This window comes from Barbus barbus (assembly GCF_936440315.1).
Source record: "Barbus barbus genome assembly, chromosome: 12".
NCBI lineage: Eukaryota > Metazoa > Chordata > Actinopteri > Cypriniformes > Cyprinidae > Barbus > Barbus barbus.
This window is the reverse complement of record NC_136740.1, coordinates 298,623-324,414: the sequence shown is the minus strand read 5'-3', so window position 1 is coordinate 324,414 and position 25,792 is coordinate 298,623. Positions and strand designations below refer to the sequence as shown.

The 25,792-nt window shown below is 41.4% G+C and overlaps 1 pseudogene across 1 annotated transcript in view; it reads right to left on the bottom strand.

The window, feature by feature from the left end:
- LOC306878022 (threonylcarbamoyladenosine tRNA methylthiotransferase-like) overlaps positions 1-25,792 on the bottom strand; it is a 224,272-nt pseudogene that overhangs the window by 43,877 nt on the left and 154,603 nt on the right. The window contains exon 8 of the transcript in view: positions 3,415-3,595. The product of the transcript in view is annotated as a threonylcarbamoyladenosine tRNA methylthiotransferase-like (transcript). The remainder of the gene's footprint in view (positions 1-3,414; positions 3,596-25,792) is intronic.

Sequence of the window (25,792 nt, the reverse complement as noted above, 5' to 3'; positions counted from 1 at the left end):
AATAAAGAATCAGTCAAATGTTCTAAAAAAAAAAAAAAGAGATTTTAATTATTTGCCATATCGCCCAGTTCTAGTCAGAATTGACCGAAGTTATTGCGAGGCTAGTCTAGAAACGACGTACAGACAGTTAACTGGAGCCCTGACAGGAATATGAGCTCTGCAGAGCGTGTCGGGAGTCGTTCTCGTTACTCAACATGTGTATCGTCCGCTGCATGTTTATAAATATTCAACAGTAGAGGACGAGCTGCTCCAGACCAGCAGCTGATCATGATCGTGTGCGGCGTGGCTTTGTGCAAAGCGTGGAAGCGTCTCTGGCAGATGGAGATTATATAGAAGCATGTTGCTATTCATAAATCCAAACTGAACACGCATCTGTCACCGTAACAATGATAAAGGATGGCACCTCAAATACTGTCCATCTGCTCGGCTCACAAAACAAACACATCCGGACACACGCTCCCATCCCAGGACGAGTCCCGGCACGCTTCAGTCCTGCAGTACACTGTACACTGAGCAGAGAAATCCAGCAGCATGCAACAGAACTCACCGTTAGGAATACTCTATCCCACAATGCAATGCATGCAACTCGAACATCTATTTTTTCCCATTGCTTTGACTGAATGAAATAATAGAACTTGTAACTTTAGCATCTCTTTTTTAAATGTATTACGTGTTAAAATACACACATTTACATTTGTGCTTTCATCTGAAGTGAATTACTGTGCATTAATGCTACATTTCTGTGTCTTTACCCGTGTTTGTTGACTTATCACACATCAGATAATGTCATGTGATAATGAAGTGAACTTCTGTTTGAAACCTTTACCTCTGTTTACTGTTCCACATACACTACTGTCCAAAGGTTTACTATTTAAAATAAATGTTTTCTATGTGAATATGTGTTAAAGTGTAATGTATTTCTGTGATCTGCAGCTGTATTTTCATCATCATTACTGCAGTCTTCAGTGTCACATGATCTTCAGAAATCATAATAATATACTGATTTACTGCTCAACAAACATTTCTGATTATTATCAATGTTGAACACAGTTGTGCTGCACAATATTGTTGTGGAAACTGTGATGCTTTTTATTTTTCAGGATTCACAGATGAATAGAAAGTTCAAAAGAACAGCATTTATTTGAAATAGAAATCTTTTGCAACAATATAAATGTCTTTACTTTCACTTTTAATATTTTTTTTAATAAAAGAGTTTGTAAACCATTTTAAACAGTGTAGGCAGTGAGCAGTATGCTAATATTCCATTCTTAATTACAATGTGAGACACAGGCCCTTAACGACACGTCTGCATGTGGTGTTGAGCGCAGTGATGTCACTGCCTGTTCCCACCATGCCTTTCTTTCACAGTCACAGTCTCATAGACCACACAAGACCTCAGGATCTGCCGTTCACCCACACCAATCCCTCTGACACAGTTCAGAAAGGACAGATAACAAGCTGCAGATCTTTTCTGACATGGTGATTGAAAACCAGCTAAATGATTTGGAAATGAAGAGTCTGTTTTGGCCCAAGTGTGAGTGACACCGGCTTAGTTGTTGTTTTGTTCCAGTTTTCCCCATGAAGCTGGCATCAGTCGCTCCAGGCCTGGCCCATCTGTCTTTGTTTTAAGATGAATTTGTTTTCACATGTGCTGGGTATTCCTCAACGATCCCTGCGCAAACCTGGCAGAAGATCCAAATCCCCTTAACTTTGACTGGAGGACGCTGCCTTAATTTCCCCTGGTTGAAGACGAGCCGGCGAGGCAGACGAGCTGTCAAGGTAAACACCTGTCTTCTTAAACACCAGCAACATTCCAGGAGATCATGCCAATTTATTTCCGCTAACCCATCCCTCACGTGGGAGTAATTATGCCGGTCTGGAGGCTCCCAGTTTTTCCAGCTCCGCCCGCAAGCCAGGTCTACTCGGCCTGAGCGACTGTCCGCCACTGATAACACGAGGGCATCCATTACACTCACGACCCATTCATCACGCCCTGGCGGCTGCTATGAGATAGGCTAAATGTGCTGAGAAACCAAAGCGCCCAGACCCTTCTGTCCCAGACAGACATCTGGAAGTGTTATTAATGCAGCTTCCCGCCAGAGCTGACCATCTCTGAAGAGTCTGGGAGAGGGCTGCTCGTGTGTGGATGCAGCAGGTGCCAGGTGGGTCTGGGATGTCCCGGAAGACTAAACCTGCATCACCTTGATCCCGCTGTGGGGATGGGATCTGTTCCTCCATGCTAGAGTGAAAAACTCCTCGATCAGAACAGCTGATCTGACCCGCAACACGAGCTCCATCACAAACACCACGATGTCACGCAATTATAGATGCCACTTAAAATGAATGATTCCAATGCCCTAAAACCACTATTAGATTGCCTAAACGATCTAAACTTTTTAAATTTAAATGAATGTTCGATGAAAGATGATGTGGTGGTGAGAGCCGCAACACTGAGTGTGATAGTCACACATCACACAGCCCAACACACAAAAGGCACAGCGAAAACACTCAGACTTACACTAGATCAGAGCACGCTGATGCTAACGAGGGCCACGCCAACCACTGATGCACACAACACGGTGTGGATAGAAGAACCAGCACCAGTCCCCATGTGTGAAGCTGCTCCTCCTCTAATAGTTTGAGCTTCATCAGTCAGTTTAATTGTTTCAGTGGGGTCTAATTGCTCAGAAACTCCATAAGGCTGTCACATCTGGGAGACGTCTGCCTACAGCTGCATTACATAACGAAGAGTAATCGACAGGAAGATTTGCATTTCGCAGTCATCTGGAAGCATTTGTTAACAGGTAAAGGTGATGGACTGTAGTGTAACCAGAAACAGGTCAGGCTTCAACAACATCAGCACTCCGTCACATTCATCAGATTTGATTTTATTACAACTTAAGAATAAACACAAGCTGTCCATTACAACATTGCAATAGCGTAATGCAGCTGGAATTATGCAAGAAGCTAAAAAAAGCCATTCGCGTGATCTTAAATGTGCAGTATTTTCACTCTCACAAATCAGTCTAAAGCCCCTTTCATAGAATACTGTAAGAACGGCTAAATGAGTTAATACAAGTGCAAGATTTTCAAAAGAAAACAAAAAATAAATATCAATCTTTGTGTTTTGTTTTTTTAACTCAGTTCTAGTCAGTGAGTTTAATGAGTTAACGAGTGGGAAAGTGAAGTGCAAGCAGGCAGCAGTATGAGATGTACATCAAGACACTATATTCCCAGTCTGTTAAGAACCGCACATCTTCTGAAGAAACTCCAAAGAAATAAAATATGAGAAAGGTAGAAAGTGCTGTATTAAGAATTTGAATTTTTTTGCTTGATATGTGCAGATCACTTTCTCAGTTTGTGCTATCCGTTTGTACTTTTAATTCATAATAAATGCACTTGTTAACATCTCACCACGTGAGCTGGAACCTGCTCCATCTTGGCCGCTGGAGTTCCAGGTCGTGGGTAGAACTGGTTGATGAAGAGGCTGGGAAAGCGTAACTGCCTCACAAGCTCCATCGTTTGCTCAAAGTCCTCCTCCATCTCTCCTGGGAAACCGCAGATGATGTCCGTGGCAATAGTGATGCCTGGAACCCTACGGGAGACACAGAAATAAACACGAGAACCGTTATATAAAAAAACATCTTTTAGCACTTGAGTAGCCTCATGAGAACAACCCCATACAACATTTGGACCGGTGTGAACACGGTCACAATGCAGTCAGTGCAGCTAGTGAATGTGATTGTGTGTGTTCTCACACATCTCTCAACATCCTTATTAGCAGCTTCAATAACCATCGACTACCGGCCTCCACTCTGATTAAATTAGGATCTCTGCAAAGGAATCCGTTCATGGATTTCTTTGTGCATGTGCTCCATGATCATTGATCTTTAACCAACAGGAAATAAATCAATCTGGAAGCTGGCTTCCAAGCGAGTGGCTCTATTGCTGGCTCCGTTTCCTCTTGCCTGGACCAAAATGAAGAAAATAGAGTTAAAAATGGGAGTAATTATTTTGAAATGTGATTTTGTATAAATTAACTTATGAAAGAACTGTACAGTAACATCCTTAAAATATCTACCTTATCACATTTACAGTACCAATAATGTATTTATGGTAAGCAACAGGAATTCATCAGACACGGTATATAATGATATATATCCTATATTGTGATATCCTATTTGTACATATTATGATATATGATATATCAAATTTGTAATATACCTGTTACCACACGCTGCGGTGTCGTCGTGCAGCTGGAGGTTGATGGTGATGGTGTTGTAGTGCAGGTGTAGGCGTGCATCTGGAGGTTGATGGTGATGGTGTTGTCGTGCAGCTGGAGGTTGATGGTGTTGTCGTGCAGCTGGAGGTTGATGGTGATGGTGTTGTAGTGCAGGTGTAGGCGTGCAGCTGGAGGTTGATGGTGATGGTGTTGTCGTGCAGCTGGAGGTTGATGGTGTTGTCGTGCAGCTGGAGGTTGATGTGATGGTGTTGTCGTGCAGCTGGAGGTTGATGGTGATGGTGTCGTAGTGCAGGTGTAGGCGTGCAGCTGGAGGTTGATGGTGATGGTGTTGTCGTGCAGCTGGAGGTTGATGGTGTTGTCGTGCAGCTGGAGGTTGATGGTGATGGTGTCGTAGTGCAGGTGTAGGCGTGCAGCTGGAGGTTGATGGTGATGGTGTTGTCGTGCAGCTGGAGGTTGATGGTGTTGTCGTGCAGCTGGAGGTTGATGTGATGGTGTTGTCGTGCAGCTGGAGGTTGATGGTGATGGTGTCGTAGTGCAGGTGTAGGCGTGCAGCTGGAGGTTGATGGTGATGGTGTTGTAGTGCAGGTGTAGGCGTGCAGCTGGAGGTTGATGGTGATGGTGTTGTCGTGCAGCTGGAGGTTGATGGTGATGGTGTTGTCGTGCAGCTGGAGGTTGATGTGATGGTGTTGTCGTGCAGCTGGAGGTTGATGGTGATGGTGTCGTAGTGCAGGTGTAGGCGTGCAGCTGGAGGTTGATGGTGATGGTGTTGTAGTGCAGGTGTAGGCGTGCAGCTGGAGGTTGATGGTGATGGTGTTGTAGTGCAGGTGTCGGCGTGCAGCTGGAGGTTGATGGTGATGGTGTTGTAGTGCAGGTGTAGGCGTGGTGGAGACGCTGCAAGCACCGCTTGGGAAGAGGAGTCGTCGTTGCATGGAGAAAGTGCAAGTGAATCGATCGTGGACAATGAGTCTGAAACGCAAAGTTTGTCTAATTAGTTGGGAATGCACAAATGACTGCAACACACCAAAAAAAAACAAAAAAAACATGAACATCATGAACAATAGCACTACCGCTGATAACTGTTAGCTACTAGGACTTTGTGCTTCATTACACCATGATTTTACAGTGAAATTGAGAAATAAAATAGGAATCGACGGTCAATAAAATCAGTAAAGTTAAGATTTCAAGCGTTATATTTAGATAACATAACACAACGTACCATCCTCGATCGTGTTCTCCAACAACGCCGTGGCCGAGTCCAGGGCACCCTCCCTCCCATTGCTCGTTGGTCTACCTCTGTAGATTGCGTCCATTTAGTTGAACCACTTCCACGATCGTCTGTTTGAACCACTCCGGCTGTTGTGGTCCTTTATGCTTCTGTAGTCGGTCTTCAGTTTTTTTAACTTGTCCCTACACTGTTTGTAAGTCCGGTGGTAGCCATGTGCGGCCAAGAGCTTAGCAACCTCCTGAAAAACGTTTTCATTCCGCGTTGCCCCATCAAGCTCTCGCTGGATCTGCTCCTCGGCTATCAACAAGAGGAACATCTGTATTCCTCAATAGACCACGAAACAGTCATTTTTGGTTGATACAAAAAGGTGCGATTCTTCAAACAAAAAGTTGTGTTCAATCCTTCGCTGGCTGTGCTGATTTAAATCTAGCGGGTCTGTTGTGTCTCCAGTTGCAAGTTCAGTGACGCAGTAATGACGATTTTCTCCGGCCAATCAGTGACCAGCAGAGTTTACACGTCACGTTTTGGTAATGGTTTGGCTCTCTTGGAACCTCGGCCGAGGTGGTACTAAATAAAGTACCAGGTACCAGGTACTGTACCAGTGGAAAACCCGCCAAAAGTGAGCTGTACTGAACCGTGCCGTGCCGTACCATGCAGTGGAAAAGCGCCAGAAGTTCAGTGTGGTCAGTACTAGACCCGTTCGTCATGTGATAACTTTAGAAAACACGGCTGGCATTCCTCTGCCACTAAAATGCATGAATCCTGAACAGGAAGAGGTCAGATGATTTTAAACATAATGAAAACTGCAAAAAATAACATAAAATGAAATAATATAAATCTAGAAGAACAGGCTGAAGATGCTGAAACTAATGTGCAAAATTTGTGAAACATTAATAAGCTTGATGGCCTGAATTGAATGTGGAAGAAATTACTAAAATTACTGTACCATCAATGAAACATAACCACTATTTCCTGATATCTGGTAGATCTTCTTTCCTCATGATATTATTCCATTATCCAGCCACACTGCTTTCATAACTCTCACCTCCACACACATATTCATCTCCACTTATTCACTAAGTCCACCATAATGCACATTCTTAACTAAATTAGGGTTATCTTTATATTTCTGGCAGATAACCCTGACCTGTTGACATAGTTCAAGTGTTGGCCTTCATTAATATTCACGAGGACCTGTAGGCATTAATGCGTCTGCTCTTCCGAAAGGAAGAGTTTCTGACGGTGTAAGCAGGGCTCGCTAAGATGAAATCTGTTGCTTTTATCCCCCCCCCATTTCTCATTTGTCTCAGCGACTCAATTCGAAACAATAAGCTTTAGTACCAGAGGAAATTCATGAACAAGCCTCCCAAGTTCTGCCAGCAGCAACTTCTACAAACCCAAATAAACTACTTGACCACAGCCAATATGATGGAAGACAGTCAGTTTTAGGATGTGTGACCATTTGACTGAGAATGATTTAAAAAAACAAAAACAAAACAAGAACAGAACAAACAGAAGACCAGCAAAACCAATAAGTAAACATTCCCCAAGTAAACATTAGGGGAAGTCGTGGCCTAATGGTTAGAGAGTCCGCCTCGTAATCCAAAGGTTGCGGGTTCGAGTCTCGGGCCGGCAGGGATTGTAGGTGGGGGGAGTGAATGTCCAGCGCTCTCTCCACCCTCAATACCACGACTGAGGTGCCCTTGAGCAAGACACCAAACCCCCAACTGCTCCCCGGGCCCCGCAGCATAAATGCTGCCCACTGCTCCGGGTGTGTGTTCACGGTGTGTGTGTGTGTGTTCACTGCTGTGTGTGTGCGTTCATTCATCTGGTCTTCAGCTCCTATCATCCATGGGACACAAAGAACAAGCTTTTTTTGTAGAATCCACTGGTCGTTTCTTTCCATCACGTGAATAGGTTGTTTGCAAACATGTGATTCTGATGATGCGCAAAATGCAGCTGGAGGGCAGGAAGTAATTTTTTCTCCATAGGAATCAGTAGCAGAAACCTGCGTTGTTTATGAATTCTCAAATCGGTCAAATGGAGAAAACAAAAAAGGAGATTTTATCGTGTACGAAAATGTTTTGTTCATAAGGAAGGAAAAGTCAACAAATTGACTGAAAAACGCAGGAAAAAGTGGCTTGTAAACCTGCATCTGCGGTCGGGAGGAGACGATCGGATAATGCTTGTGTGTGCAAATTGTTAATATAAGTTATAATAATATTAATATATTAATAAAGACATATATAAATAGATACAAGGTGACCCAGTCCGAATTCACTCAGTGCTAAATGCCACACATAGACACAATGTAAATACGATTATTTGCAGTTCAGAGAGCTTCACTGATTAGGAACCGTGAGATTGCGATAAACAGCATTAGTGATTACATGGAAACGCTATCTGCTCGTTTTCTAGGCTATAATCAAATCAGAATTTAATAAAAGTTGTTTTACGTGCTGCTAACAGGACCCACAGCCAAAAATCACTTCTGTTTATAAAATAAGGATCACGTGTAATTGTGTTTTTCTGTTTATACCTTTCTCTTGTTATAGCACCTAAACCAGTACAGTACGGACTTCTATGGAGATCTCATCCATTATCTTGTTTTTCAGTCACTCCTGACACTTTGCTGCATGCAGGGTTTGTGTACGTTGGTCCTAGCAGCAAGTAAAGCAAAACTTCAAATTCAAATTCTGAATTGTTTACAGCCTAGACAGCGAGTAAATAGCGCTTCTATATAATCACTAAAAATCTGTCACTCACTTCAATTTATTGCAATCTCACAATGTTCCATTATAATCAATGAAGCTCTTTGAACTGCAAATAATATCTTATTTACATCGTGTCTACATGTGGCGTTTAGCACTGAGTGACTTCTGACTGTCTCATGCTGAATACTTGAGGTGACAGCCTTGGATTATCTATTTATATCTGTATTAATATCTTAATATTATATCTTATGTTAACAATTTGCACACGAGCGTCACTTTTTCCTGCGCTTTTCAGTCAATTATTTTACTTTTACCCCCTTATGGACAAACATTTTCATACACGATAAAATCTCCTTGTGTTTTCTCCATTTGACCGATTTGAGCATTCATAAACAACACAAAATTCAGACATCTTGAGTTTCTGCTACTGATTGCTACTGAAAAAATGACTTCCTGCCCTCCAGCTGCATTTCGCGCCATAGCAATGATGTCATGTGCAAACAACCTATGAGTGGAGACTTTCAAGCTGAGCTTTCAAGCTTCAAAAATAACACAAAAGCATCATATCAAGTGTGGACATCTACGTCTTTCCATGCCATCACCTAAGATGAACCAGAAGCAGAGACAGCACTGACAAGTTCATTTCAAAATGAACAGAAGAAAAACCCTTAAACAACAAGATTTTTGGCAAGGCACTGTTCTTGATGTGACACGTTTTGGGCATTAGGTCCATTTGGTTCTGGTTCACTACTGGAACAAGTACACACGGCCCTTCCTTAAGAAATAAATCTGTGTTAGTTCAGGACATAATTGATCTGAACATCTCAGGATGACACGATAACAAATTAGAAGTGCATTAGAGGAACCAGACGCTTCACAACTCCTTATCTTCCAGTCTCGAGTGAAGAAGCCTTGATAGCTCATCAGCAAGCACTGCACAAGAGAGCCAGTGCAACGACTATTTCCCTCTAAATCCATTATGTTTCGCAGCTCTTCAGCCTCTCCATCCTTCTGTGGAGAAAGAAAAGAAGAAAGCGAATGACTGAATTGGATCCTCTAAAGCGAGCAGACTCTTTTGGCGTCTGCTATTCCACAATGGTTGCCTGTGTGTGCTGGCAGATGGAGGCCCTTTGATGCTTTGTTGGCTTGTTGGACATGATTGCACTCCACTCCGTTTTTGGGCTTATTAGAAAGCATCGCTCCTGGGGTCGCGGTCACAGCCCATGGCAGCTCCGGTCCCTCGCATTAGCACTGTGTAGTCAGTTACAGCCAAGTGAACGCCCCAGACCTGAACTACAAAACACCGACATGAAAGGCCGAGGTCTCGACCTGGAGGGGATCCAGAAGTGCAAATGTTGCAAAGCAGTTAATGAGATGCATTGAAGGAATATAAATAGCAGCCGCCACAGGAACTGCTTTCACAATGACCGTCCTAGAAGCTTGAATAGTACTTGTTGGCAAACAAACACGGTCTTGTTTGTTAATCAACCACCCAATCAGAAATGCATACACCAACCAAGCAGACCCATATTGTTTGGCCATTTTATGTGAACCGTATGGCGCCAAAAGAGAATGAGAACATTTAATTGCAAACAAAGTAGCGAGACAGACAAGTGGCACATTGTTTGAGAGTATGTGGCATTGACAAGCCTCTAAATGTCCAAAGGCAACACAAAACAACCGAGAAGTGCACAAATAATGGCTTTAGCACACGACAAAGGGCACATTACTCAGGAAGAAGCAATGCAGCCGAGCAAGCTCAGTTACAGAAACTTGACGCTCAGCTGAATCAAATGAAAAGAAACAGGAGACCCGAGACTCTCTCTCTGGTGTTCGGTCTCCAGCTCTACTTCAGGATGAACAGTAATAGGAGCTTCATGAAGCCCGGTGAGGTCTCGCTATGTGTTTTGGGGTCAAGGTTTGGTGGATGGGTAAAACAGTTTCTCCTGTATCTCTCAGCCCATCAATCTCTTGTGCCAGAACCTTTTGGCCCCTGTTCCTTCAGTGGATCCAATTACGGTCTGGCATGAGATAAGAAGCTCGTCCTCATGTCTGGAGCACCACTACCCTGGGTCAATGGCAGGTCTTGCAAGAATAGATCAAGTAAGCTTTCTAAAAAACACTGCATGAGGTTCCCTATAAATACATTAATATCTTCCTACTGAACCGTATGTACCTTCATTGTGTTTGTGTATTGAGGGTGCTGTGATTGAGAGCAGTGTAGATGGGACTCTGTCATACTCTGAGCTCAGGCTTGGGCAGGACCAGCAGATTCCCCACAGAAAGCTCCTGTGCATCAGCTGGAATCAGACCTAAGGAAGGATGATCGGCCCATGCCGCTCCTGACAGCGAAACAGCAAGTGCTTCGCATTTTGCATAGAATCTCAATCATAATGCAAGTAAGGAATGCTTCAAAATATGAAAGCAATGAATGCAAACAGGGCCATCTCAGTCAAATACTACATGGGTTTTATGGCATTTTCTATTCTAACTTTTTCAGTAATGCATATTAAAAATCTTGGAGTGTAATGAATTGGAGCCGTTGAATGGAAGGCATGTCACATGCTCCGACTGTCCATGAGAGCTTCATGCCAGACTGAGCCAGGACAATGGACATAGACATGAGCAGAGCTGGAACTTTCCTAAAGTCCATCATTCCAGCATACAGAAGAAATAAGAGTGGTCCTTCAACTAACATCCCTTCAGATAATGTGTGATGAGACCAAGCTCATCTAAGAGCAAACAACAGAATTCACCATTCAACACACACTGCCAAATCCATTTAATTAAAAGCTACTGGATATCGTCAATCTTTGAATTAGATTGGCAAGTGTGGGGTTTGAAGGCTTTATGAGAAGAATTCACTCTCTGCAGTGAATTATTCTAATTTCTTTGTTTGCGGAGGCTCTGAAGGTGTGGGCCGGCGTAATATCCTTCTCCCGGCGTGAAGCTTCTTTCAGAGCTGCGTATTTACACAACAGATGTATGTGAGCGCTCGGGACGAAATGAAGGAGCAAACAATGGGACGACTCAGCTAAAATAAAAGGAGCAGGGATAAGAGGAGACGAGGCAATCTGTGAAGGTAAACATGTACTCATTCATGCAGCATAGCGGGACCCATCTGTGGGCCGCCAGCGTCCTGCGTCTCTGGAGCGGAGCCGGCCGCTGTGAAGTGGAGATGTGGAGCACTGCCGTGGGTGGAGGAGGAAGTGTGGACCGAAACCAAGTGATCAGTCTCCTCAGAGATGGAAATAACAACAGGAGTGTGGCATTCAATTCACAGAAATTAAACCTTTTCATTTCAGTTTCCTGGTAACAGAGTGACTTAATATTTGACTGAAGTTTAGTTTTTTTTTTTTTTTTTGCCGATTCCTGAAACATATTCTTCCACATCACCACTAATCAGAGTTTAACTACTGTAGGTCATTCAACAGCTCAAATGCCAATGCCAGGTTCCTCCACATTAAGCTACAGTACAACAAGCCTTATGAATTGATCTTTTTTTGGGGGGGGGGGGTCCCCTACACTCAGTTCATCTGACATGATTGTATGTTACATCATCTTTCACAAGGTAAGGTCTGAGAAGGGCTTCTGTTCCAGGTTCAGTCCACAGCACACAAATATATTGATCTGACCGAGAAGCAGCAGTATTATATGCATCATTCACACGCTTCAGAGGAAAGGTGAGTCCAGGACCTCCTGCCACCTGAAGGGTTAGATATGGCATATCACCTGCATTAAACATGCCAGCGTTCACTTGTATGTATAGATCACTCTGGACCCCTCACATCCAGCACACAACCTCTTTGAACTGTTACCGTCTGGTCGACGCTACAGAGTTCTGAGCACCAGAACGACCAGACACAGGAACAGTTTCTTCCCTCAGTCAATACATCTCATGAACACTCAATAAATAAACGTGGAACACACAACTAATTCATTATCCATTCACCACACTCACTTATTTTATTTTTATTTTCTCATTTCTAATTTGCACATACTTGACCTGTACATACATAGTCGCCTATATTATATATTATATATTGTGTATTTTTTATTTTTTATTTTTTGCTGCTTTGTACATTGGTTATTGGCTATTTCCTGTTATTTTGTTTCATTACCTGTGTCCTGTCCTGTTGCTGTCTTTCTGTTGCACTGTGCTTCTGTCACCATAACAAATTCCTTGTATGTGTAAACATACTTGGCCAATAAAGCTCATTCTGATTCTGATTCTGATGTTTCATATTTGAACACTGCTGGAGGCTCTGAGTTAAAATCAGAATCCATGATCATGAACGTTAGATGAAACACTGAACACACAGAAGGTCATTCTCAGTGAACTGCAGCAGATGTGTGTAGGTGTGATGTTTTGATAGATGCTTATTTCCAGAGGTGGGTAGTAACGAGTTACATATACTTCGTTACATTTACTTGAGTCAATTTTTTGGGTAACTAATACTTTTAGAGTATATTTTAAAATGGGTACTTTAACTCTTACTCAAGTATATTTTTAGAGAAAAAACGGTACTTTTACTTCATTACTGTGGGCGACTCTCCTCTCGTTACTGTATCTTAATGCAATACAAGTTAAAAATGCTTCGGTTTATTCCAAATCTACTTTTCTCTGGGCAATGAACGATGCCCATTCGCGAATGATTCATACTTTTGAGTCAATTCTGTTTAAAGGCTTTATCAAACCAGTGAATCGGTTCATGTGTGTGTGTGTGTGTGTGTATACACATTACATAAATGTATCTAAATAAAAATAGACTATATTCAGTACATACAGTATATGATCCAAAGTAACTAGTAACTAACTACTTGAGTAGTTTTTTTATCCGATACCTTTTTACTCTTACTCAAGTAACTATTCAGACTATACTTTTACTTTTACCTGAGTAAATATTTCTAGAAGTACTTTTACTTTTACTTGAGTAGAGTTTTTGGGTACTCTACCCACCTCTGCTTATTACAAAAAGGCACACACACACACGCTGTGTTTCCATGTTTTATAGGCACTCTCCATAGGCGTAATGGTTTTTATACTGTACAAACTTTTCAATCACCCTACACCTAAAACTACCCTTGCAAAAAACTTCATTCTGTACGACTTATAAGCTTGTTTCCTCATGGGGATCTAAAAAATGTTCCCAATAAGGTCAAAATTTACTGGTATTACCATCCTTGTGGGGAAATTTGGTCCCCGCGACGTGATAAATACCAGGTACACACACACACAGACACACACTAGTGGAGTTAACAGCAGTAGTAGTACAGTCAGTTCAGCTGTGGAGTACCTAATTGAAAGCACTGGCACTACTAACTAGGGCTGGACAATAATTCAATATCAATATATATTGCGATAAAAAAGTCAATAATGGTGATATGATTTTTAAACACATTTCTGATATTACAATATACATATTGTGGCCCGCTAAAATATCAACAGTGACCACAACATATAGATTTTCCAAATAGCTTTTGACAGATTGACATCATAGAATAAACATGAGCACTGCACGTTTTAAAATCAAAATGCGTGGGTGTTTTATATGAATGTATCTTTGAAGGGAACCGACTGGCTTCAGAAGTTTGTACAGTCGTTACCGGAGAATCCGCTGTTTCTGCCGCTCCAAAAGCGCCTCCTGCTGGCAGAGAATGAATTTTCATGTTTAATAAGTGTCTCCAGCAACATGTGTTTTTGTTGTTGCTCACTCTTTTTTTTCTATTTTCTGCAGCTCTTTTCACATTCTTTATCCTGGCTGAAGCACTTGTGTTTCAATCTATAAGAATAATCAGCCTATGTTATTATTAAAAGTTAAAGATATTAATAAGGTGAGTCATGGTTATTTGACGGTCATTTCACATTTCTTGTTTGTATGACGGCTTAATACAAATAAAAGATGAACATTATTTGTACCTTTTTTATATATATATATATATATATATATAGTTTTATAGGAGGAGGTTTCATAGACTTGGCAAATTCATTTATCAGAGTTTCAAGTTTGTAGATACAGACATCCATTTTTCAGAGGCTTCTTATTTAATATTGTTCATATCGATATCAGAATTAATTGGAGATTTATACATTTACAAGTTGATTATTTAAAAGTAGCTAACTGCTCATTAAAAACAGCAGCTTGACTATAGTTGTGGTATTTAAGAACATGAGCAACTTTTAGCTTTTTTAAAACCGTTATAATTTCAGAACCACTGCTGTTTGAGTACAATACTGTGTCTAATGTATGAATGTGAGACTGAAAGTCACTAGAATAACACAGACTAAAGCTTCTCTACAAATAACAAACCCTCCATTCATTCTCAGACACAAATCTTCCAGCTCGTCCCTCTGAACGCCACTGATGAGAGATCAATTACAGTGAAGTGTCAGTGAGGAGCTGGCCTGCCTCATCTTTTAGTCATCGATGGAACGTTCCAGACGCGAGATTGATCCAATCACTCCCTGGGTATGTGCAATTCATCCAAGAGAGCGCAGGACATGTGAAAGAATGAGGACACAGTCATTTGGATTTGTGCACAATCTATAATTTCATATTAGCACAAGACACACAGACGGCTTTGCCATGCGCTGCTCTAGAGATCCATCCATAACAAACCTCACTGTACAGCACACTCGGCTCCAGCGTCACATACAGAAGTCAAAAGCAGCTGTGTCCACAAACACACTAATGCTATGAACGCAGACAGAACTCTCTCTATATGAACTCTGAACCAAAACTTTATCTGAGCAACACACAGACGGTGAAGCTGCGAAGAATTCAAGATGGCGCCGTTGTGTGTGGCCTGCCGTCTGATGCCGTCTGTGTTCTTTAGTTTGTTTATGTCTACGTGTTTCTGGCTTCTCTTTTTACAAGAAGTATCGCCCCTCTTTGTCTACAACCGGCAAACGCTCTTAGACCTTCGAATCTCATCTGAAGTGCTACTCAACCAAATTCAGAAAGGACCGCGGCACTCACCTCCTCCTTTCTTAGGATCCCTGCCGGCTTATCTACAACGATCACCATATCATCTTCCTGTGAATAAACGCCGGAAAAGACGGGGTAAGCGGAGCGGTGCGGTCGTCAAGCTCAAACTTCTGCTTCGGACAAGCCGCGAGTGTAACATTCTGCGGGATCTGCCTACGAGGGAAGGTGATGGCAACTGCTCCTTCAGCTGGCGTTCATCAGTAGGGGTTTACTCCTGGAACGTAACTTACCCATCCTACCGAGCTCGCGGGATCAACGGCCTCTATACCGCTCACCACGCATCCGCCGTCGTGGCGTTTGTATGCATCATCTTCGCCCGCTGCGCAGAACAACGCAGCTGCCTGAAGACTTTGTGCAGATAAAGATCAAGATTTCAAGATTCAAGATTTCAAGAGTTTTTATTTGTCACATACAGAATTATACAGAGTATAACCAGCACTGAAATGTAGGTCAGGTCCGCTCCAAGGACAGTGCAATTATATAGAATACAAATATTAAGAAAAAGAAAAGTAGAAAAAATAAAATAAAAGAATAAAATCAAATAAAAGATAAGATAAGATAAAAAATATAAATATAAATGTGCAGGTCCGTATGTTGTTGACTTAAATAGTAATAAGAGGAATGTGCAAAAATAATATGCAAAAGTTGTACAGGGTATTTAAATAGCAGCAATATGAGGTAGAGAAAAATTATGAATAGCTTATTGATATTTACATGGAGAAAAATTATGAATAGCTTATTGATATGGTGATATTTACATGGAGTCAAGTGATGTTATGACACAGAGTTAGAGTTTAGGAGCCTGATGGCCTGGGGGAAGAAGCTCCTCCTAAGTCTCTCAGTTTTTGCCATCAGGCTACGGAAGCACTTACCAGATGGAGGCAAAGTGAATAGACGGTTAAGATGGCGCTGGTCAGCGCGAGGTCTGCGGTAAATAAGATTTTTATTTTTAAAGACTTCTTCACGTCACAAGCCCTGGACTTTCTATTTATCACGGAAACGTGGTTTCCCAATGGAGATCTAGCTCCTCTCTCTGAGCTATTACCGCCCAAGTGTACATTTTTTAAATCCCGCTCTGGGAGAAGGGGTGGCGGTCTGGTCTCAATTTTTAAAGATTGTTATCAATGTCGGATCTTGCATAGAACTACATATAACAGTTTTGAAATACAGTTGCTAGTGCTGGACTCGGACACTCCATTAGCTGTTGCTGTGGTCTACAGGCCTCCCAAGCCACATAAAGACTTCTTAACAGATTTTTCAGATTTCTTAGGCGGAATCATTCCCAATTTTGATAGGTTTTTAATTATTGGGGATTTTAACATCCATATATGTTGCCCCCAAAACTCATTTGCAAAAGACTTTATTAGCCTAATAGAAGCCTTTGGTGCAGCATGTTAAAGGACCTACACATATTCGCGGACACACTCTCGATCTTATTATGTCTCATGGGTGCTCTATGTGTGATATTGAGCTATGCGATCTCAGTTTTTCTGATCAAAATCCTATTTTATTCAACACATTATTGTCAGTGAATGCTGTGAAATCTCAGGTATCAGTCCATCGGACACGGAGGATTACTGCTGCTACCTCGGCCTCTTTTTCTTCACTGTTTGAGGAGATTTCCCATTCTACTGCTCTCGCTTCATCTCAGCTTAGTCCTGATGAATTGCTTTTTAGTTTTAATTCTGTCTGTACTACTATCTTGGATTCCGTGGCTCCATTGAGGACTAAACATCTCAAGTTAACTCCCGAGCCATGGTTGAATAATACCACTCAGATTATGAGACAGGCCTGCAGAAGGGCTGAGAGGAAATGGAAAAAGGAAAAATTACAGATTTCGTATGAAATGTTAAAGGATTCACTTATTAAGTATCAGAAGGTGGTGGGAGTGGCTAAATCAGCCTATTTTCCAACTCATAGATAAAAATCACAATAATCCTAGAACCCTTTTTAATATCATTAATGCTGTATTAAACCCTGTTGTCTGTGTGTATCCTACAGAGTCAGTAGCTATGTGCGAGCAGTTCTGCCAATATTGTATTAATAAGATATCTGAGATCAGACAAACCATTAAACGTGTTGCTGGTGATCCTGCAGGTCATTCAAAATATATAGGTGTCTTTAGTCAGTTTATACCTATTTCGCTCTCCATGTTAAAGGATATTGTTAATCAACTCAAACCAACTGGCTCACCCTTAGATATAGTTCCCCCATGGTTATTTAAACAATTGGTCAGTGTTATGGGTCCAACACTTTTAAACCTGATCAATAAATGCCTCGAGTTAGGAGTTGTTCTGGACTATTTAAAACATGCCTCGGTACAACCCAGACTTAAGAGGCCTAATTTAGATACCTCTGATCCATCTAATTTTAGACCCATTTCTAACCTTCCATTTTTAGCAAATATTATAGAAACAGTGGTTTTTCATCAATTACAAAGTTTCTTGATAGATTGCAAATTTTTTGATGCATTCCAATCAGGCTTTAGAAAATGTCATTCCACTGAGACGGCTCTTTTAAAAGTGTTCAATGATATTCTTTTAGCTACTGACTCTGGAGATTCCGTAGCCCTGGTACTTTTAGACTTGAGCGCTGCTTTTGAAACCGTGGACCACAAGGTTCTCCTGTCCCGCCTAGAACATGTAGTGGGCATTAGAGACTTAGCCTTAAATTGGTTTCAGTCTTATCTTACGAACAGAAGTTTCTCAATAAATATTGGCAAATTTCACTCGTCCTCTGTACCTCTGACCTGTGGAGTCCCTCAAGGCTCTACTCTAGCTCCCATGTTATTTTCCTTGTATATGCTTCCTTTTGGATCCATCTTTGAGAAGTATGGTATAAGCTATCAGTGCTACGCAGATGACACTCAAATTTATATCCCTTTGAAACAAAAGGAAGGATTAGACCTGATGACCGCCTGCCTCATGGATGTCAAAGCATGGATGTCTCTAAATTGTTTAAGTCTTAATGAGAGCAAAACAGAGATGGTGATATTTACCCCTTCAGATACTCATGGTTTACCAAACCTAAATCTTGGTGTTCTGGCACCTTATGTAAAGCCATATGTGAAAAACTTGGGTGTGGTGATGGACAGTGCTCTTAAGCTTGATAGACAAGTCAATCAAATTGTGAAGGCAAGTTTTTATCAGTTGTGAACCCTGGTTAAAATGAAGTCCTTTCTTTTAATAATTTTGAAAGAGTAATTCATGCCTTTATCACCACGAGGCTCGATTATTGTAACTCTCTGTATCTGGGTATAAATCAATCCTCCTTAAACCGCCTTCAGATGGTTCAGAATGCGGCTGCTAGAGTCCTGACAGGAGCTCGTAAGTGTGAGCATATTACCCCTATCCTTCAGTCGTTACATTGGTTACCTGTGCGCTACAGGATTAATTTTAAAGTGCTCTTACTGGTTTTTAAATCATTAAATGGTTTAGCACCCTCTTACCTCTCGGATCTTTTGACAAACCATCAACCTGCGAGAGCTCTTAGGTCTGCCAACTTAAGGCTCTTAGTGGTTCCTAGAACCAGACTCAAGTCTAGGGGTGATCGAGCATTCGCAGTAGCTGCTCCGAGACTTTGGAATAGTCTTCCTACAGAAATCAGAACCGCCCCTACACTATCAATTTTTAAATCTAGGTTAAAAACGTTTTTATTTGAGCAGGCTTATTTTTCGTGATCTGCTTCTGTTCTGCCCTATGTCTTGTAGTTTTATTGTGAATTGTGAAGTGACATTCAGCCAAGTATGGTGACTCATACTCGGAATTCGTGCTCTGCATTTAACCCATCCAACATGCACACACACACCGTGAACATACACCCGGAGCAGTGGGCAGCCATTTTATGCTGCAGCGCCCGGGGAGCAGTTTATGTGTGAACTGTTTCTGTTTTTAATTCTGTCTGTGGTTACTTTCTTTGTACAGCACACTGGTCAACGGCAGTTGTGTTTAGTGGTGCGCTATAAATAAAATGAAATTGAAATTGAAATTGAAGCTCACGTGAAGCGCATTTCAATTGATTCCAATCTAACAACTTGACACTCTCATAAGCATAAACATACAAACTCTCATCCTAATTTAATTGATCTATTTTAATCAGACTGAACTGCTTTTTAACGCAAGATGTTAGAAGTAAGCATAATTACAGTGTTCCTTCACTAATATGCTTTAAAACGCTGTAGGTAGCTCACAAGGTACTAGGACTGAGCATATAAACTTAGAAAAAGTGAGGACTGGAACACAGGCCTGATTCAATACTTCAACCTGGATCTTTGAACAAAGATCTGCACAGATGTGCCAAGTGACACACACCATTCATTCTCCATTAATGACTGCAGTCTTTAAGAATGGCTGGACTGAAGGGATGGGTTTGTGGGGTAACCAGCATTAGGAGCAATGAACGGCTGCGAGAAAACACTGAAAATGGATGAAGTGACTAAAAATACCCTCCAGCAGAAGAGCTGAGCATGAAGCAGTCTGTTTACTCCTTTAACTCCACACATTGTAAGCAAAGCCATTTAGAGCTGATTCAAATGAAGGTCCTCTGTAAATGCCACTGTAAGGTTAAACACACAATCAGGTAAAGGTCAAATGTACAAAAAAAATATTGTTTTCAAGAGCCATTTTGGTCCACAAATGAGTTTTACTGATTGTTAACCACTAAGTGAAAATTAATCAACAGCAGTTAATTCATTAATTCAATGAAGCAACAGCTGTCAAACACTGGACCGGACCGCACCAGCCTGATCTCAAACATACATTTGAATAGATGTGTGTTTAAATTACATCGTGAGCAGTGTGCAGTGAAACAATGATGAGGATGGATGACCTCTTTGTTTTATTCTACCTGTCAAAACATTTTGGATACAGTTGCTCCAGTTAGCACTGTCCAAACTAAACGTAAAGTCCAACCATGGCTGAATGATGTCACTCGTGCTGTCAGAACGGAGGGCTGAACGCTGGTGGAAGAAAGATATATGCAAATTTCTCTAAACATCTTAAAAGACAGTTTGCATAAATGTCAGAAAACTGTTAGATCTGAAAAGTCTAAGTATCTTTCAAATATTATCTATATTAATTCCCATAAGCCTCGTGTTCTGTTCAGCACTATTAATGCGGTTTTGAATACTCTCCAATCTACCTGCCTCCAGTCCTCAGCTTCTATGTGTAAAACATTTTAATTTTTTTTATTGATAAGTTTGAGGCGGTTTCTTTTCCTTCTGCTGACTCATTTGTTTTGCTGTCTTTGATCAGTTTGAGCTTGTATCCCTTGCATCTTCGCAAGAGATTATTGGTAAAATTAAACCATCTTCTTGTAGTTTGGACATTATTCCTTCTCAAATTCTAAAACAGGCTTTTGAAACTATTGGACCCAAAATTCAATCTATTTTAAATAGCAGTCTTGCATCAGGAGTGGTACCTCAGTTGTTTAAACATGCAATTGTGGAATCAGTGATTAAAAAACATAACTTGGATTCATCAGTCCTTGCAAATTTTAGGCCCATCTCAAAACTCCCGTTTCTTTCTAAGATACTGGAGAAAGTTGTATTCACACAACTGTACTCCTTTTTAAATTTACACAGTCTCCATGAGGTGTTTCAGTCTGGTTTTAAATCCCTACACAGCACAGAGACAGCCCTATTGAAAGTTTTTAATGATCTGCTCCTTGCCACTAACTCGGGTGATTATGCTGTTCTTATGCTCCTAGATCTCACAGCTGTATTTGACACTATAGACCATAACATCTTGAGATCTCGTATGGAACAGTGTGTTGGCATTAAGGGTACTGTGTTGGAGTAGTTTCGATCATATTTGTCTGGCAGAAACGTTTCTGTCCACCTTGGGGATTTTATGTCCTCTTCTGCGTGTTTCTCGTGTGGGGTTCCTCAGGGCTCCATTTTGGGGCCTATTTTATTTTCTTTATATATACTTCCTCTAGGATCTATTTTCAGGAAGTATAATGTTTTGTTTAATTGTTATGCAGATGATACACAATTATATCTGCCATTGAAACAAAAACATTCAAATTCTATAGCACCACGTTTGTGTTGCCTAGCGGAAATTAAAGCCTGGATGGCAACCAATTCTTTTTTAATTTAATGAGGATAAGACAGAAGTCATATTGCTCACTCCAGGGGGTGCCTGTGGGCCTTCCGAACTGGATTTAGGTGTTTTAAAACCATTTGTGAAGCCTTCTGTAAAAAACTTGGGAGTTTTAATGGATAGTGATTTTAAACTGAATAAACAGATTAATTTGGTAATTAAATCTTGTTTCTTCCAGCTGAGGCAACTTTCTAAGCTTAAATCTTTCATGTCTTTTAAAGATTATGAAAGAATTATACACATTTTTATATTATCCCGTCTCGACTACTGTAATGGAATTTATGTAGGCATTAGTCAGGCCTCACTTACCAGACTACAGATGGTTCAGAATGCTGCAGCTCCTTTGTTAACGGGAACACGAAAGCGGGATCATATTACTCCCATTTTGGCCTCTCTTCATTGGATTCCCATTCGTTTTAGAATTGATTTTAAGATTTTAATCTTGGTTTTTAAAGCATTAAATGGTCTGGCACCGACATATCTTTCAGACTTAATACAGCCATATGCTCTATTGAGGGAACTTAGGTCCGCTGACCATTCACTGTAAGTTATTCCTCGTGTAAGGCTGAAGAGCAGGTGTGATCGTGCGTTTGTAGTGGTGGGCCCTAGACTTTGGAATAATCTGTCTTTACATGTTAGAAAGGCTCAAACACTTTCTGTTTTTAAGTCTAGCTTAAAAACCTACCTTTATAGTCTGGTGTTTAACACTGTGTGAGAGCTGCTTTTTTATTTTATTTTGTTATTTTATAATATTTCATGATATTTGTTTTTCTTTGGTTATTCTATTTGTGATATTGTCTTATCCATGTCCGTACAGCACTTTGGTAAACACTTCTTGTTTCTAAAAATGTGCTTTATAAATAAACTTTGTCTTTGACTATGGATGATCAGGACGCTTCAGGAGACTCTATATCTGAGAGTGAGAAAGGGCAGAACAGAGTTCACATAACCCGTCTCGACCCGTCCTGAACCTAATCCAGTCATGCTGCAAACTTTGTCGCTCAACTCAGCTCCATCTCCCAGTGACTCGCGGTCTCTCTCTCTCTCACACACACACACCTAATCTCTCTCTCTTGAATGCATTACCCTACCATTGATTCAACAAGCTAATTGAAGATCAAGATGATTATGTAAAAGATAAAAGCTAGATAAACACTGCATCTGATTGTCCTTTACAGCAGATCATCCCGGTCTTAAACAGCTTCAGTCTGGTTTTGTTAGTGTCCGGCAGCTCTGGCTCTGAAGGTTTATGAAGCAGCGCTGCTCTCAGCCCTGTGGTCTGTTTCTCTCTTGGGGCGGCCAGGCTTTCTAATTAAAGCAGCATATTGAGCTGTCTGTGCACATTACCTGCTGGCCTCACTTCTGCGGTTTCACTCTACACTTTTACACTCATGGAGAGTGACCTTTGCCGGTTTTCACACACTTCGTGGAACGTCGTGTTTCTTCTTTCTCTCCTGCGGTCACTGAGCTCAGGGTCACATTCTCATCTCAAATCTCCAACATGAGAAACATCTTCTTAAAGCTCATCTGAAAGCGTATGGTTTTATCAGCGCTGAGTTCACAGCGGCTGGCTTTCAGGCTCACGGCCACAGCTGAGGTTGGCGGCAAATTCCCTCAAAAGAGCTGCATCAAAGTGAGTGAGAGTTAGGAGAGGAAAATTGAGGCATCCAGGCCAGCAGCCGTCATTAAAGAATAATAGAAGCAGAACAGATGACAGGCAGCCCAGCAGAAATGACCCTCTTGACAAGTGCACTTCTCCACTGGGCTCGGGCTTTTCAGGCTATTAAAGGTTCCTCTCTTCACAGGTGCTGGATTAATGGACTTTTTGTTGGCCTCCTGCCTGAAGTCTTCTTCCAAGTTTCTCACAAGACCGCATGTGCCATGAGAGCCGTCGGTCACTATAGACATGTAAAGCTCATGCATATGGACTCCTTTCTGAACAGAATTCAACTGCAGCGTGTAAAAGTGTATTTCAGCTTTCAAAGTCCAGAAAAAAAAACAGTGAACTGAAGCACACAGAATTACAGTGTTTGTATGTTTTTAATGAGCAGGCTAAAATATTCTACTCTCATTTCTACGTCTAATTTTACCCTGAACACGAAAGGCAACGCTGCATAGCTTAAGACTTGTGTTTGAGGGTATTGTGTCTTACACTAGCAGACTTTTCCACTTGTTGTAAGTAAAAACAAAACAAACAAAACAAGTCAGTACATTAAAATAAACTGCACTCAAAAAATGTTTTGCAAACTAAAGTAAACCTGATTTGTCTGATGCATCCATTTGGGTAACAAAAAAACAAAAAATAAACATAAATGTTGAGGTCCTTTTAGATGACCTTTCAGATTTCATTTAGTGTCTCCTTCAAAAGTGTAAATCCAGTCATTATTTATTCGTCCTCCAGTTTTTCTTCAGTGGAACGCAGAAGAAACTGAACAGTGTCACTGAAAAACAAAACCCTCAACAGTAGGCCATGTTTCTCGAGCGCTGTATCCATATTCTCCAAAGTTATGAGAACTTCTGTGTGAAGAACAGAATGAAAATGGTTTGCTGATCACCTCACAGTTTGTCCAAATATTCAAATACAGTAAGTCAGTAGATGTCACAGCAGCTTTGAAGCCCTGATGCCCCACAGTTCAATACTGGACAGAATCATATGGGTCTGTAAGATCATCAGGGCAAGTAAATTGTGTCTTTGAGTTGCTTTTATTCTGCTTTGTGGAATAAACCTACTAGTTGATGGTGCTTTTTCCTCTCCGGTGTGTCCCCTATGGTCTTCTCTTCTACTGACGGCACATGTGACACATCTTCATGGCCGCTTTGTTTCCTCTCTCAACACAACTGTGACATTTCCCTCCTATCGTCAGGCCTGAACACTGAAGGTGGATCAGCAGACGTGTGTGTTCACAGCTGTATTTTCCAGAAAGATGTGTGAAGGACAGACTCGTGTCTGAGTAGCAATGACTATAAAATTAAATGATAGTTAAAAACATTTTTGAGGATGCAAAGGTCACTGACTAAATGTAAAACACGGCAAATATGTGAAATAATGAAGTTTCCCCTTCAAGGACATCTGATTTTTGCTTTACAAAAATTCATCAAAAGCAACAAACTACACAGCAAGTCTCTTCACCGTACCATGATGCATCTGTATGCGCGTCTCTGTCTGTCACATTTACAAGCTATAGCCCTAAAGTATTTCCAAAGGTCAATCTAAGTCATTTAGATTAAAAGTGTGCTAAATCTCAGACAACTGTTTCTCAGTGTAGCAGTGTGTTGAAAACATCCGTCTCAGACGAGCAGCTCAAATGTTCCCTGGATTTCCAGAGCAGAGGTCACCATCAGCCCACAAAATAATTAACCGCTCAAAGCAATCAGTTTACCATTTCACAAAAACCCAGGATCCGGGCGTCTCACTGGAGCTGCCGCATGCTTCATTAGCCCAGCCGCAGGAGGATGATGGGGGCAGCGCGGCTCTGGGGCCCATGGGATGTTGGGATCGTAATATATACTTTCAATTAGCTGACCGCTGACCGCCCGCTATCACTGTGTTCAGACCGGACAGCTCATCACCCTCCGCAAGTGACCGCGACGGGTCAGCCATGTGGAAAATTGAGTCCTCTGGATCTCTTTAATTTAATGTAATAAGAACTGTACGGAGGAGGCTGAGGATCACTGGAGAGTGTACAGTGTGTTAACACTGATTGGGCTGAGAGCATACAGTAAGACTTCATTCAGAGGAAGCGTGTTCGACACAATCCAATCAGACACATACTGACGCTACATGAACACAGCCATGAAAATCACTCCCTATAATTCTTCTTAGGACACATGAGGGTTCAAAAGTAAAATCTTCATCCTTAATGCAAGTCCTAAGCAATGAGACTCTTTCCTCCTTTTCATAATGTCCGCTTCGGATCGGTTTCTCCTGATGAAGCACCATACGTGACTCCCATCTGCCTGATTGAAAAGCAATACAGAGCATTTCTCAGATTAAACCACTGATTTATTTCTCATTATGCCTGACAAATCTGTCTTTTTCCACACTGGCTCTGATCAGAAAACCTGATCTTCAGTATGACCAGAGGGGCCTCTTGCTGTCCGAGCTGCTCATTCACACCACCTACCCATAAATAACAGCAGAGGACTTTCACTCACAGACTGGCTTTAGAGACATCAGCAGGTTCATCTACAGATGCTTGAACAGGTGCAGAAGAAACCAACTGATGACAACTTCTGATCAGAATTACAAAAACATGACATTTCAGCTCTAAAGAGAGTTCAGAAGACAGTTTGAGCTCACGTCTGACAGGAGTCTAGCTGAACACACACACACACACACAGCATTGTTGTCAGTTCCCAGTGAGACTGGGGTTTGTGTTTTGTAACGGGATCATGAGATAATCTGAGGTCAGCTGTGTCAGTGTCTTCCAACTAGCAGTAATGGAAGGTCTTCACTCAAATACAAGAAATACTATCAGAGAGTAAATGGAAACGGTCTCGATATTTAATCTTTAACTGTA